The sequence below is a fragment of the Sus scrofa genome, chromosome 1, assembly GCF_000003025.6.
Source record: "Sus scrofa isolate TJ Tabasco breed Duroc chromosome 1, Sscrofa11.1, whole genome shotgun sequence".
Classification (NCBI taxonomy): domain Eukaryota; kingdom Metazoa; phylum Chordata; class Mammalia; order Artiodactyla; family Suidae; genus Sus; species Sus scrofa.
In genome coordinates, this window is record NC_010443.5 from 242,797,613 (window position 1) to 242,811,083 (window position 13,471).

A 13,471-nucleotide genomic window follows, 5' to 3' on the forward strand; every position below is an offset into this window, starting at 1 on the left:
TCGGATTCGTTAACCACTGCGCCACGACGGGAACTCCCCTCCTGCTTGAGTTTTGAGAAGATGTATTGATCACATGTACAGATTTCATAGTATTGGTCAGATATGCCTTATAGTTGGGGCAGCATCACCATATCCAGTTGAATAGATTTTTTTTCCTTGATTGTTTCTTTTGTGTAGTATTTGAGAGAATAGAGTAAAATGGAAACACCTTTACATTTTTTGCTCAAATTACAAGAAAGGCATGTGTGGCTAATGAAAATATTCTGTGAATTGCATAATGCTTGAGTAATGGGTATTCGTTGGCATTGTGAGTTGTTTGTGTAATTCTTTGGAACCCTTCTCAGACAAAATAATTTTTTTAATTATTTTTATTTTTTCGATTATAGTTGGTTTATAGCATTTTGCCAATTTTCTTCTGTACATAAAGTGACCTAGTCGTGCACACACATTTACATTCTTTTTCTCATATTATCCTCCATCATGCCCCATAACAAATGACTAGATATAGTTCCCAGTGCTATACAGCAGGATCTCATTGTTTATCCACTCCAAATGCAATAGTTTTCATCTATTAACCCCAAGCTTCCCATCCATCCCATTCCTTCCCCCTCCCCCTTTGCAACCACAAGTCTATTCCCCAAATCCATGAGTTTCTTTGCTGTGGAAATGTTTATTTGTGCCATATGTTATATTCAAGATATGTGATACCATATGGTATTTGCCTTTCACTTTCTGACTTACTTCACTTAGTAGGAGAGTCTCTAGTTCCATCCATGTTGTTGCAAGTGGTATTATTTTGTTCTTTTTGATGGTTGAGTAGTATTCCATTGTATATATGTACCACATCTGCTTAATCCATTCATCTGTTGATAGACATTTAGGTCATTTCCATGGCTTGGCTATTGTGAATACTGCTTCAGTGAACATATGGGTGCATGTAGCTTTTTCAAGGAAAGTTTTGTCTGGATATATGCCCAAGAGTGGGATTGCTGGGTAATACGGTAGTTCTATATTTAGTGTTCTGAGGTACCTCCATACCTCATCCATCGTGGCTGTACCCTCAGATGAAATAATCGATGGGAAACAACTTTAAAAATATTAGATAGTATTTAAGTATGAGGTGGTAATACTTCTTATAGAAAAGAGTTTGTACCAATCTGGGTTATCTGAAGAAATTTACTGGTTGGAATACCTGGAGGCCTTTTTATTGATTTGGCTTCAAATATTTGTACTTATTTTTACAAGGAAACTACATAGTGTTCTTTAAGCAGGGGAAAGTATCAGGTGTTGCAGAAATAAGAGATAAAGACTCGATGCTTTAAAATAATATTCCATCAGACCAAATAGCACAGAAACATCATAGTAAGTAATGAGTGAATTTTCAGGTTCTCTGACTTTCTGAATGAAGCTTGAGGATGTTCCAGTGAAGCCGTGTGTGTGGTATTTGGGTCACTAAAGGAGGACAACTGTGTAGCACACATGTTGCTGCTCCCCTCTTGCTGCACCCCTGACTGAGTGCTAATTTATCATTTTACACTTTATACTAGATCAAATGTGGCCTAGGAATCCTTGCCATCACAGAACCTAAAGCATCTCTTACTATGAATGTATTCAATATAGTGTGACAAAAGCAATCTGCTTACCACCCCAGATCTAACTCACCACTGGGCTTCTTGATTTGATGATGTTTTGCAAATGATGAGCAGGCAGAAATGTGAAATTATGTGAATAAAATGAGATTTCCTAACTATCATAAAATATGCTATATGTTTGTTTTCTATGATGTTTGATAGGGTGACTGAAATTGAATTCAATCACTTATTGATGCCTATTCTGGGTGCTATCCGAACTGGAGTAAGAAGATGAATAAAATGTAGGCCCTGTCTTCAAGAAGTTAGTCAATTAGTCCAAATATCTATTAAACACTTCCTCTGGCAGACACAATGCCTGGTGCTTGGCTCACAGCAGTGAACAAAACCAACACTGACCTTACCCTTATGAAATATGGAGTCTAGAAGGAAAGATGGAAAGTCAAAACAAATAACAGTCAACTAATTACAAGTACACAGAGTGCTTTGAAGTTGTAGAAGGGCACTTCTATTCGTATTTCATAGGGGGTTCCGAGTTTGCCCTGGGTTGAAAGGGTTTGCCATCTAGTAATAGAAGCAAGCAAATAGAACTCAATATGACACAAACAATAGAAGAGTTATGTAGAAGGAGCAGAAGCAGTGCCAAAGGCATAATGATTAATTCTGTTTTGTGAGGAGCACCCGAGGGAGGTTGTAAATAATGAATAGGATGTCAATGGGCAGATACAGAGAGAGAGAGAGGCTTGCTGATGGAGGAAATATCTGGAATTCAGAAGCAAAGGAGAGTCACTGCCTAGTATTTGCAGAGAACTGTAACCAATTCTAAATGGCAAGTGATAGTCTTTTAAGATGGTAAAGATTCCTATATGACATGTAAAGAAACTTTAACTTTTTTTTCTTTTTTTGATTGATGCGACTGAAATTGGCATAGTCTCATTTGGTGGCAGTACTGAGGATGGATTGGTGGGTGAAATACAGCCTGGAGATAAGAAACCCCAATAGGAGTTTCTGATACCATGTGAGGGAGATAATGAGGGCTATTATAATGGCAAATTTGAAATTTCCAAATCCAAATACCCATCCAATTTACACTTTTTGGTTCCTACTTTACTTGCTTTTTTCTCTGATAATGGAGAAGAAAAGAGGCGAACACATTTGAGAAATACTTAGGAGGTAAAATTCACAGGACTTGTTAATTGTTAGGTCATGATTCCTGAAAGAGAAGAGGAGTGATTAAGTATATGAAGGTTTCACTAAGTAAGATGCAGATTGTAGGAGATCTGGGCTCAAAATCCTTGAGTTCAGTCTTGGATTTATGAAATCTAGGTGCCTATGAACATTCAAGAAATATATCCTAAGGGGTGGTGGATATATGGATTTAAATTGAAGGGAGTTGTCAATCCCGAAGATACAGATTTCAGCACTGTTAGCATATTATGATGGTTAAAACCAGGGGAATAAATGAAATTACCCAGCAAGAGCATGTATGGTAAAAAGAGAATCCTAGAAGAGAGCCCTGGAGAGCATCGACGTTTATATAGTTTGCAGAATAATGGAATCCAAATCAGGCGACAAAGGAATAGTCTGAAATATAAGAGGAAAATCAAGAGAGTGAGGTCGTAAAAGTCAAGTTTAATGAAATTTAAAGAAGGTGGTTTCTATGACATAGAGAAATGAAGTAGGGGCATAAAAATGTTGGGTTTGGCATTTAGGAGGTCACTGCTGACATTTGGTGAAAAGAGCTTCAGTAGAGACGGAAAAAGAAGGCAGATGGCAATTGGTAAAGAGAAAATTACAGCATATAGAGTACTCTTTAGATTGGACGAAAAAGAAAGAGGAAGGGAAGTTAGGAAAATAGCCAGAAAGGGATGCAAGAGGGTTTCTTCATAAAGTGAGGGAAGACCGAATCCTAGGAAGAAAAAGTCAGTGGAGCAGAGAGCAAGATGGGAGATGACAGAGCCAGCATTCAGTGGAAGAATCTGGCCTTCATCTTAGGTTGGATCTGTTTAGAAACATGCTGAGACAAGAGGGCAAGTATTTCTTCAGGAAGTGCAGGAAATAAGAGTAACAACGTAGAAAAGTGGGACAGGGAAGGAAGACAGCCAATCAAGGATAAACTCCCAAGCCAGCTACCATTGTGGGTGACTGGAGCTTAACCCCATGGCCAAAGTCCGGGAAACAGTGTGAAGTGCATGCCATAGCATTTTCTCATCCAAGGGGTGGGGGAAGCTGAGGCATTTTATTCCACTTATCATCAAACATTGGTTAGGAATTGCTGCTTCCAGGAGTTTTAATTCCTTGCTACTTCTAGCCTGCATTGCAGGTGGTTGAGCCGTTATCTTCTCCTTCAGGTAAAATATCCCCAGGTAAAGGGATGTTGTAGGTACTGCAGAGGTGGGGGTTGGGCCAGATCAACTGAAATAGTAAGGTCTGAGAGATCAGTGCTGGGCACAAACAGCTTCTCCTATAGCTGGGAAGATTGGCTTCTGCCGAGTGGTTGAAATCATGGGCTCAAATAGATTCTCCATTACATTTCTGGTAACTGGTGTATGAATGCTAAATTTAGTTAATATTTTCATCATATATCCATTTTGAGAGTTAAAATTATGTTTAAGTAGGAGCCTATAAGGTAAAACCCTTTTTCCTCATCTTACATATTTAATTGATAATCTTGATGTATGACTCCATTTTCAATGCATAGAAGTAGATGTTGATTTCTTATAATTGATCTTGCAAGAACACCTGGAAATGGAATTTTAGTATGAAAAATCAAGCCTGCAACTAAGTACATAGAAATTAAAAATCATCTCTGAGGTGAGCTAGGTATTTATAAGGAGTGAGGTTAAAGGTATATAACTTCCACCGAATTAATATCCTTAAGATAAGACATGCAATATTTGGCCTCTTTATATATATAAATAAATCTGACCTCAGATTTATTTTATTTAGAGTTGTCTCATTGTGGAAGATATAAGTGGTAGTTTAGGCTGTGGTAATGTGCTTCTTCTGGATTTTCTTCTCTGATATTTGAATCAAACTGAAAAAGATTTTTCCCCTGCATAATAATACTAATCACTTTGTTTCCCCCTTAATTGTGTGAATCTAGTTAGTAAATATTAGAAGAAAAACTAAAATGTTTCAAAATGATTGCCTCTCAAGGGTGGGACACTGGGGTGAAGAAAGGCCAGATGGGAGACTGCTAATGGGGTCATAAGGTTGTAGTTTTATTTGGCTTTTTAAACTTGGCACATGTATTTATCTCTTCATAGAAACTTTAAAAATGTTTTGTGGAACAAAGAGGTAAAAGGAATGAATGGGAAGAAATGGTGAACCAGAACTATAGTGCAAAAGAAAAAAGTTCTGGAAGGTGAGGATGATAAAAAGGCCACTTCCATGCACAAGATTAAAGGAATGTCATGCAGAACACTTCCACCAGAGGGGAAGACGGGGAAGAGGGCGTTGGTGGGGGCCGAGGTGGTTAAAATGAACAGGCATGGTATTCCAAGCTGTGGGTTGATATTTAGCCTTTACATCTCACTTTCCAGGGACTGAGACCTGGAGAGCCAGACCCTTAAGACTGTAACTTAAGATCTGTATGCAAAGAGGAGTTATTTTACTTCTTGTGACATGATGGTACCCAAACAAAATGCAGGTCTTTCTGTGCTAAGAATAGTGTGGTGGTTGTGATAGCTTTACCTTTAAGGAATAGAAAGTTGGAGGGAGGGTCTGGAGCATCAGTGAAATGGTCTCCCGTGAGCCATTGGGATTCCTAAAGTACATGCCTAGGGAGAGCATGAACATTCTAGAAATCAGCAGAACAAGGACAGGGCCATTGATTCCCCTCTAGGTAGTTGTGAGTGGCCTCTCTCTATAACTAAAGCAGCAGTGTTGCATCTGAGGACTGGCTTGAGAACTGCTCTGCTCAGTTGCTACGTGATACTGAAAAGGTACTCAGCTTTCTGCTCCTTTGTGTGTTTTTTTTTTTTTTTTTTTCCTAATAAAGTAGGGTGGTAATCTCCACTTCCACAGATGCTTGTGGGGATCATATGAAGACATTTATGCAAAAGGCTGCCTGGCTGGTGACATCAAGTTCTGATTTGTGCATTTTACTCTTTGTTTTGTGGGGGCATTTGGTACTTTATTACTCTTGGGTCAAAATGAATGCTTTCACATGAGAAATCCACTTTGTCATGGAATTTGGGTCTTCAGACTTTTGTCCAGAAATAAATATTATAAATTCTGTGATGTGGTTTGCATAACAAATATGAGAATTTAAAATATAGTCTTTAAGAATTCTCTTGCACTGTTGGTGGGAATGTAAATTGGTAAAACCACTATGGAGAACGGGATGGAGTTTCCTTAAAAAACTAAACATAGACCTACCATATGATCCAGCAATCCTACTCCTGGGCATTATCCAAAGAAAACCATAATTCAAAAATATACGTGCACTCTAATGTTCATTGCAGCACTATTTACAATTGCCAAGACATAGAAGCAACCTAAATGTCCATTAACAGAGGAAAGGATAATGAAGATCTGTATATATGTGTATACACACATACACAATGGAATATTACTCAGCTATAAAAAATGAATGAAATAATGCTACTTGCAGCAATGTGGATGGACCTAGAAATTATCATACTAACTGAAGTAACTCAGACAAAGACAAATATCATACCACATACATGCAGAATTTAATCAAAATGATAAAAAACTTATAAAACAGAAATAAACTCAGTTTTCAAAACCAAACTTATGATTACTATAGGGGAAACCATAGGGAGGGGGAGGAATTAAAAGGATGGGAATAACATATACACACTACTGTATGAGTAGATGATTAACAAGAACCTGTGTGTGTATATATATATATATATATAGCACAGGGAAATCTACTCAATAGTTTGTAATAACCTATATGGGAAAAAGAATGAATATATATATATATGTATAACTGATTCACTCCACTGTACACCTGAAACTAACACAACATTGTAAGTCAGCTATCCTTCAATAAATTTTTTTAAAAAATAAAATGCTGAAAAAAGCACATAACAATTAAAAGGCTATTAAAACAATTGCTTATTTAACATGGATCAAACCAAGATCAGCAAAGAGCTCAGGTTTCATGGAGAGCATAAAATTGGACAAATTCCTAGATAAAAGGCTTATAATCCAATTATCCATCAGGAGTCCATAAATATTTATGCAGAAATCATAGGACTGGAAAGATTTTCCTGTTACATGCAAATATTTCTTTAAAAAAAGTCCTTAACTTCCTTGTTCATGCTAACTTCTTATGTGTATTCAAAATGTCATTGAAATATTAAAAAAAAAATTTAACCACTTCAGTGTGACAAGTTGTCTGTAGCTAGATGGTTGACTGGATATAAAACATTATTCCCCTTCAGCTATTAAAGCTGTCCTTGAAAAAGAATGTCTCTCAATTTCCTTCAAAATCACTTGTGCTTCAATGAATAGCATTAAACCACTTTGCTTTTGGTAATGTCATTTCATGGGCATGATTTTTTGCCCTTGACCTGCAAGAGATATGAGTGGGAGGTTCCTAACTGAATTGCGTTGTCAGCTGACTATGAGTATGATTTTTTGATCATCAGAGCTGCTCATAAATGGAACAAATCTGTTTTTGTTCACTGGAGATGTTCAAATACAAGCTCAATACATGGGAATTTACATTTGCTCACTTATCCCAAGATGTTCTGACCCTAGGAAACTATAGAAAAGTATTGGGACACGCCTTAGATGGAAAAATGTATCAGGTTATTGGCCACTTGTCCACAAACTTGCAAATGAGCAAAACTGTCTACTGAGGTCAAGGCAGAGAATGGTAGCAAGGCATTAGGTTTACTTCTATATTTTTCTCTGTCCCCACATACCTTGTAGACTACATGAATAAACTAAGGTTTGTGTCTTGCACTAAAGCTTACTTATGTGACATTGAACAAGTTATATATTGTTCTAAACCTCAGTTTCCTTACCTGTCAAGTGGGGATGTTAATGAGAGTGCTTGCTTTCTAAGATGATTATGGTGATTCTTGTGGCAATGCTGCAGAGCTTAGAACAGTCTTGTGCATGGGAGTCACTTATATTTTGTTATTTATTAAAAGGAGGCGAGAATAGTGTCTCATAAGGGGATTTTTGCCAACCCCCAGGAATGTTCATCTCTCTGGAAAGTTACTACCTTACTTCAAATGGTGGAAAATTCCTTTCCGAAATTCTAAACATGGGATGGGTTCTTGGGCTAGATGACGCGTGAGATGGTTCCTTAATCTGAGGCTCCATTATTTTGCATATTTGATTTTCAGCATTCACTTAGAGTAAATATTTTAATATTTATACTCCCCAGATAACAAGAGCCTGGTTATCCTGGGTGGACATTGAGTAGGGCAAGGAGCCTGATGGAGTGGACTTTGGTGGCTCTCGGAGCCCTGCTGACCTACTTTATGTCCTAGCTTCACTTGCTAGACTGGTATCTACTGAGGCAAGTTACTGAACTTCTCTGAGCCTCAGTATCCACAACTATAAAAAAGGATGAAAGAATATTCAGAATATCTGGAATGAAGATGTAATGAGTTAGTCCCTGTTAGAACATCTAGTACTGGGTAGCCAGGAAATCACCTTTCTTTTGGCTGCAGTTTTCACTTTTTAGCCAGGTGTGTCTACATAGTTAAACACAACCTGCCAGTGTTTTATCTCCACCCCCTAAATAGACTATCTTCTGCCTTGCTTTTATTCTGTCCCAAATGGTAGGATGTAAGATTTTTGGATTATACCCAGCTTTTGTTAATATAAAGGACTTAAATAAAATGCTTTGATTAGAAACAGTTTTGGCTCATCCACAAATTGTGACAAAAGGGCCTGGCTTCCCAAGGGCAAAGCAAGTGATTTTATGACTGGCTTTATTTACTTAGGGAAGAACTTCTGAATTTTGTGCCATCAGCTTGTGTACACGTTTCTGCAGCTGTCTCTTTTTTTAGAGTAGTTCTGGAGAGATCTTAGTGTGATGTGCTCAACTCAAGGGAATTGGATTTATTAGTTCATTAAGTTTAGGGCATTCTAGCCTCAACCTCGCCATTGCTTTTGATATTTGATTTTTTAGGAGCTTCTAATATCTTCAGTATTTGACCTAACACTTTGCCAGCACTGACCCATCACTAAGCTCTACACGCTATGTTTTTATTTCCCAGGTTGGCCAGATGGGTTTGCTCCATGTTGTAGAGAATGTGGTTAATTAAGAGCTTCAGGCAGAACCCGCAAGAGCTTTTTAATTTTTCTGGCTGTCTGGTTCATCGCTCCCCTTATCTCATTACCACGTTTCTCCTCCAATCTCAAGAATGAATTTCCTTCTTACAAAGCCCTGCTGGCTGAAATGTAGCCTGCATACTGCTACCTGCTTGACTGACCTGTGATTTCTCTGTGAGGGGGAAAAAAACTGTGAAATTAACTCATATTCATCTGAAGCTTTGCTGAAAATAGATGTGAACAAATTAGGTGTTCTGGGAATTAGCCAAAGCTCAGTAATTAATAATCTTTTTATCTGGGTGAATAAGGAGAATGTTTAATAAGTAATTGCTAATGTTCTTTGTAAACAGTCCCTTCTTATTAAGTTGAACAGTTGAGCAATGTTTCCACAATCAGTGATGCCTAACACTGAAGGACAAAAGTAGAAAACTGAACTGTAAGTGAGTGGTGTAATGAGCTTTCATTCAGCATGTGTTTACAGAACACCTGGTATATGCTGACCACTACACACATCACGTCATTGCCCTTGATGACAACTACCCCGCTATTAATTACAACAACATCTAGGAATAGGGAACACAGCAAATCTAATTTACTTACTTGGTTCCTGGTGACCTGGGTCCAGGTACACACTTGTCAGACTCTAAAGCTAGTGCCCAAGGCCATGCAACTGGAGTTTTTTTCTTCTAGGTAGAAAGGGACACTTAACTCATGTGATAGGGTTGATGCTCACCCAGGAAGGAGATCCCCATTCTGGTGGCATTCTAGTGATATTAGGTTGCTGTGTAGGTTGCTAGTGAACCTGCCCAGGTTTTATTCTGTATGTTCCATGCCAGTGAAGTGCAGAGAGAAAGGAGGACACTTGGTGAGAATACTGGTACAGGCGTTCACTTGATCCCAAAGCAAGTTTATTGATACAGAATGTCAGTCATCATGTACTTTTGTGGGGATAATGTGCTTTCTTAATCAGTTCTAGACTGGGTCACAACATAACATCAAGTCCCCAATTTTACAGTCCTCTAAAGTGTGACATTTCAGCGAGATGGAGAAAAGAATGAGAGGGCTCCTAAGGACAGTCATTGCAGATTTCTTGACCCACAACTTGTAGAAGCTCTTTTAAAATTAAGAAAACTTGAGGCTTGCATCAGGGACTCAAAATCCTGGATGTTTACTGGACTCTTCAAAAGAATCAGTGCATCAGAGAGCAACCTGACTATCCACTAACAGGCTCAGAACCAGGAATGTAGATTAAGCCTTTTGCTTCCTTTTTCTTTTTTCTGGAGAAGAAATTGATGTAATGACTGAATACACAAACTTTAGGGTCTGATGCCTGGGTTATAAATCCCAGCTCGGACATTTACCCACTATGTGATCCTGGGCACTCTGCTTAAATTCTCTATAACTGTGTTCTCCCCAAAATACATAGATCCAATTCATAATTGAATCTATTTCATAGGGTGGTTATGAGTATTAAATAAGTAAATGCTAAATAAATTTTGCCCTTGCTTTCATCCCTTTGATCCTGGCCTTTTGATACCTTTAGAAATGTTTTCACTAAAAATGGAAAGGCCAAAATGGAAGGGAAATTCAAGATACAGAATGATGTTTTTTAAAGTAACATTAGCAAAAGGACAGGTGTAAATGTTGACCTGAAATTGGATCCATAGGTGACGTTCATTTGCCTTCTAATATGAATATTCACAAATCGACTCTGGTTTAATCACAGAGTCTCCCGAGAAGATCTGACAGTGTTAAATGCTCAGCATTTGCTTGACCAGCCATTGGATGCCTAGCTAGGCACTGTTGTAAAGGTCAGTGACATGAGAGGAGTTGGAACTGAGGCCAATAGGTAGTCACCTCTGTACAGTTCTCTCTGGAATAACCATGGATACTTACCATAAATTGTCACTTAGCACTGGGCTAGATGCCATGGTTTCAAGGGACCCAAAAACCTAAAGGGCAGATCATGCTTGGGGTTTATAGTCTGGAAGAAAAGATAATCCATCTGCCCATAGAAAGTTAACTAAGATCTTTGGAGTTTGAAAGGTGAAAATGAGAATAAATAGGAACCATGGATTGGGAAGGGGCTAAGACATTGCCTTATACCATCCTAATGCCATTGATGTCCAAACATTGCCTGCGACTAAACACAAAATCAGTGGCTCGGGTAAGTAAATGTGCACAGCTTATGGGCAGATCAGAGCATGATTGCTTGAGGCAGAAATGGAATTGTGTCCTGAAAGATACATAGGAGTTGGAAAGGCAAGAAGAAAATAAGGAAGAACATTTGTATATGTTAAAGGATCCCAACTTACTTGAGGAATTAACTTACAATACTATCCTGGTTTTGTTGTTTAAGCACAGCATTTTCAAAGGAGATATTGTGAGGTGATTCTCAAGAATAGTCTGTTCCACACTGTGCCTAGTTCTGGGCCAGATGAAGGATGAGAAGACATGATGGGGATACTGGAAGGAAGATTGAAGGGGAGGGTGCAGGTGATTTAACAGGAGCATAAACAGAAAGCCATTCGTCACTGCAAGTAAGAGACAGCACAAGTAAGGATGTTTTAGTTTGAGGGGTTGAAGTAAATAAGAAAAGACATTTTAATCTTCCCACCACTTGAATCAATTACTAAATATTAGTTGCTCTTCTAATCTTTTTAATTCACTGGCCTGCTGTCTCTCTTGCTTTAGCCTTAAACCCAAGCCAGCCTCTCCTCTTGTCTAGATAATTGCAGGGCACTTCCAGTGGCCATCTCACCATATCCATTCTTGTCCCACTCTCCCAATATATCCTCAACCATCTTTGGTAAAAGCAAATCAGGGCACAGCAGTTTTGTTCCTTAAAGCCTTTCAGTAGTTTACTACAGTTCTTAGAACTAATTCCAAACTTTTTAGCGTGGTCCAGCTGGCCCTGCATGGTGGGTGGTCTCATCCCAAGCCCTGTTTTGTGCCCCATTGCCCACGCTTTTTATGTGGCAGCCATATGGTCATGATGGCCATGCTTTCTGTCATTCCAGAAACTTCCAATGTGCTGTTCCTTTTGACAGGACTAGTTCCCACTGCTTTTATGAATCCAAAAATTGCTTCTTCAGGGAACACTTTCTTGGCCCTCTAGACAATGTTCTGTCCCCCATTAGGTCTTGGAGAGACATCATTTTTTATCTCGCTTGTAATTATTTAATGTCATCTTTCCAAGAGACACTTGGGATACAACTGGTGAGCAAAATAGGCAAGGAGTTGTGAAATGTACACCCTGGCCATTGGAGAAAGATAATAAAAATAATAAATAATTCAGTGTATTAGATGATAAGAGGCATAGATAAAATACAAAGTAGACCAGGGTAAGGAGGATCAGGAGTGCTAGATGAGGGAAGCAGTTTGCAATATTGAAAAGATGGTCAGCGTATCTCTGTACCATATGGAAATTAACTCAAGAAGTATTATAGTGTTAAATGTAAAAACTAAAACCATATCCCTGTACAAAGCCTGACATGGAACTAAGTTCTCAACACATATGTATCAAGAAGACTAGTGGACAGTGTTATCTTTATTATTATATTCATTCGCATTTGGATCAGTCCTAGAGTATATGCAGTCCTCTCCCAATTGCCCAGCAGGGCAGGAAAACCACAGCTTATGCCAGTGTTGTCTAATCCTTCTCTGAAATCTCCCGTGGTGAAAGGGAATTCCTTCCACTGCTTTTTTCTGTCTCCTGTGAGACCCCAACGGGGTCCAACAGAGCTAATTAATTACCCTGTCATGAGGGCAGAGGGACTTCCTGGTTGTGATTTCTGAGGGCGCTGAGGAATGAGGATCTAATGACAAAAACAGAATCGCTCTGTTCCAGTGGATTGACACGAGGATAGATTTGGTATCTTAATTCATGCATGTCTCTGTCTGTCTCTGCGCCCCCCCCCACCCCCCACACATGTGCACGTGCATTCTCTTTCTCTCTCTCCTTGTCTTCTCTTCTGAAAAACAAGCAGCTTGGCTCCTAGGCAGCTTAGCTTTAAATTGGAAAATGCAGCCTTGCTTGGCAGAACAACAGTATCACAGCCTCCCCATTGCTCAGAACAGCTTGTGACACACATCCCTGCAGGCAAGACCATACAGGGCTGGCTAATATCCTGGAACCTCCACCCCTAAAAGGACTGTGCTTTGCACCTTCTTTCCATTTCTAGTCTGTGAGGTATGTCATCACTTCTCCAGCAGTTTCTCACCCTGGACTTGAACTTTGGCTTCTTTTCCCACCACTTAATTAGTGATCCTATCTCTTTGATCATTAGAAACCCACTGTGGCCCTGAGGATGTGAATCAAAACAGAATTCAAAGGGAAATAGAGGGACCAATGACTTGGAAGTCAGAAGGAGTGCTCTAGTCCCTCTGACCTTCATAACCTATTCAGTTCCCTTCTAGGCCACTTTACAGAGGCCCCTGTTCAAATAGGGGTTCTTATTTACCTCTCTTCCCTATTCATTTCAAAAATTTAAAAAGAAACTAGACTGAAGCCAGCTCCTGCATGTTTCTGATTATATCTGACCTGGATGGTAGTGACTCCTCATAATTCCTACTAAATTCAATGTTTACCCACCACCACCCATCTTACATTC

The 13,471-nt window shown here is 39.0% G+C and overlaps 1 protein-coding gene across 4 annotated transcripts in view; it reads left to right on the forward strand.

The window, feature by feature from the left end:
- PLPPR1 (phospholipid phosphatase related 1) overlaps positions 1-13,471 on the forward strand; it is a 288,102-nt gene that overhangs the window by 115,092 nt on the left and 159,539 nt on the right. Inside the window, exon 1 of one of the 4 annotated variants that reach the window (XM_021066759.1) lies at positions 1,017-3,940. The exons of the other annotated variants lie outside the window; for them this stretch is intronic. The gene's annotated coding sequence lies outside the window, so the exon portion shown is untranslated. Of the gene's footprint in view, positions 1-1,016; positions 3,941-13,471 lie in introns of those variants that run through there. 4 annotated transcript variants of the gene reach the window in all.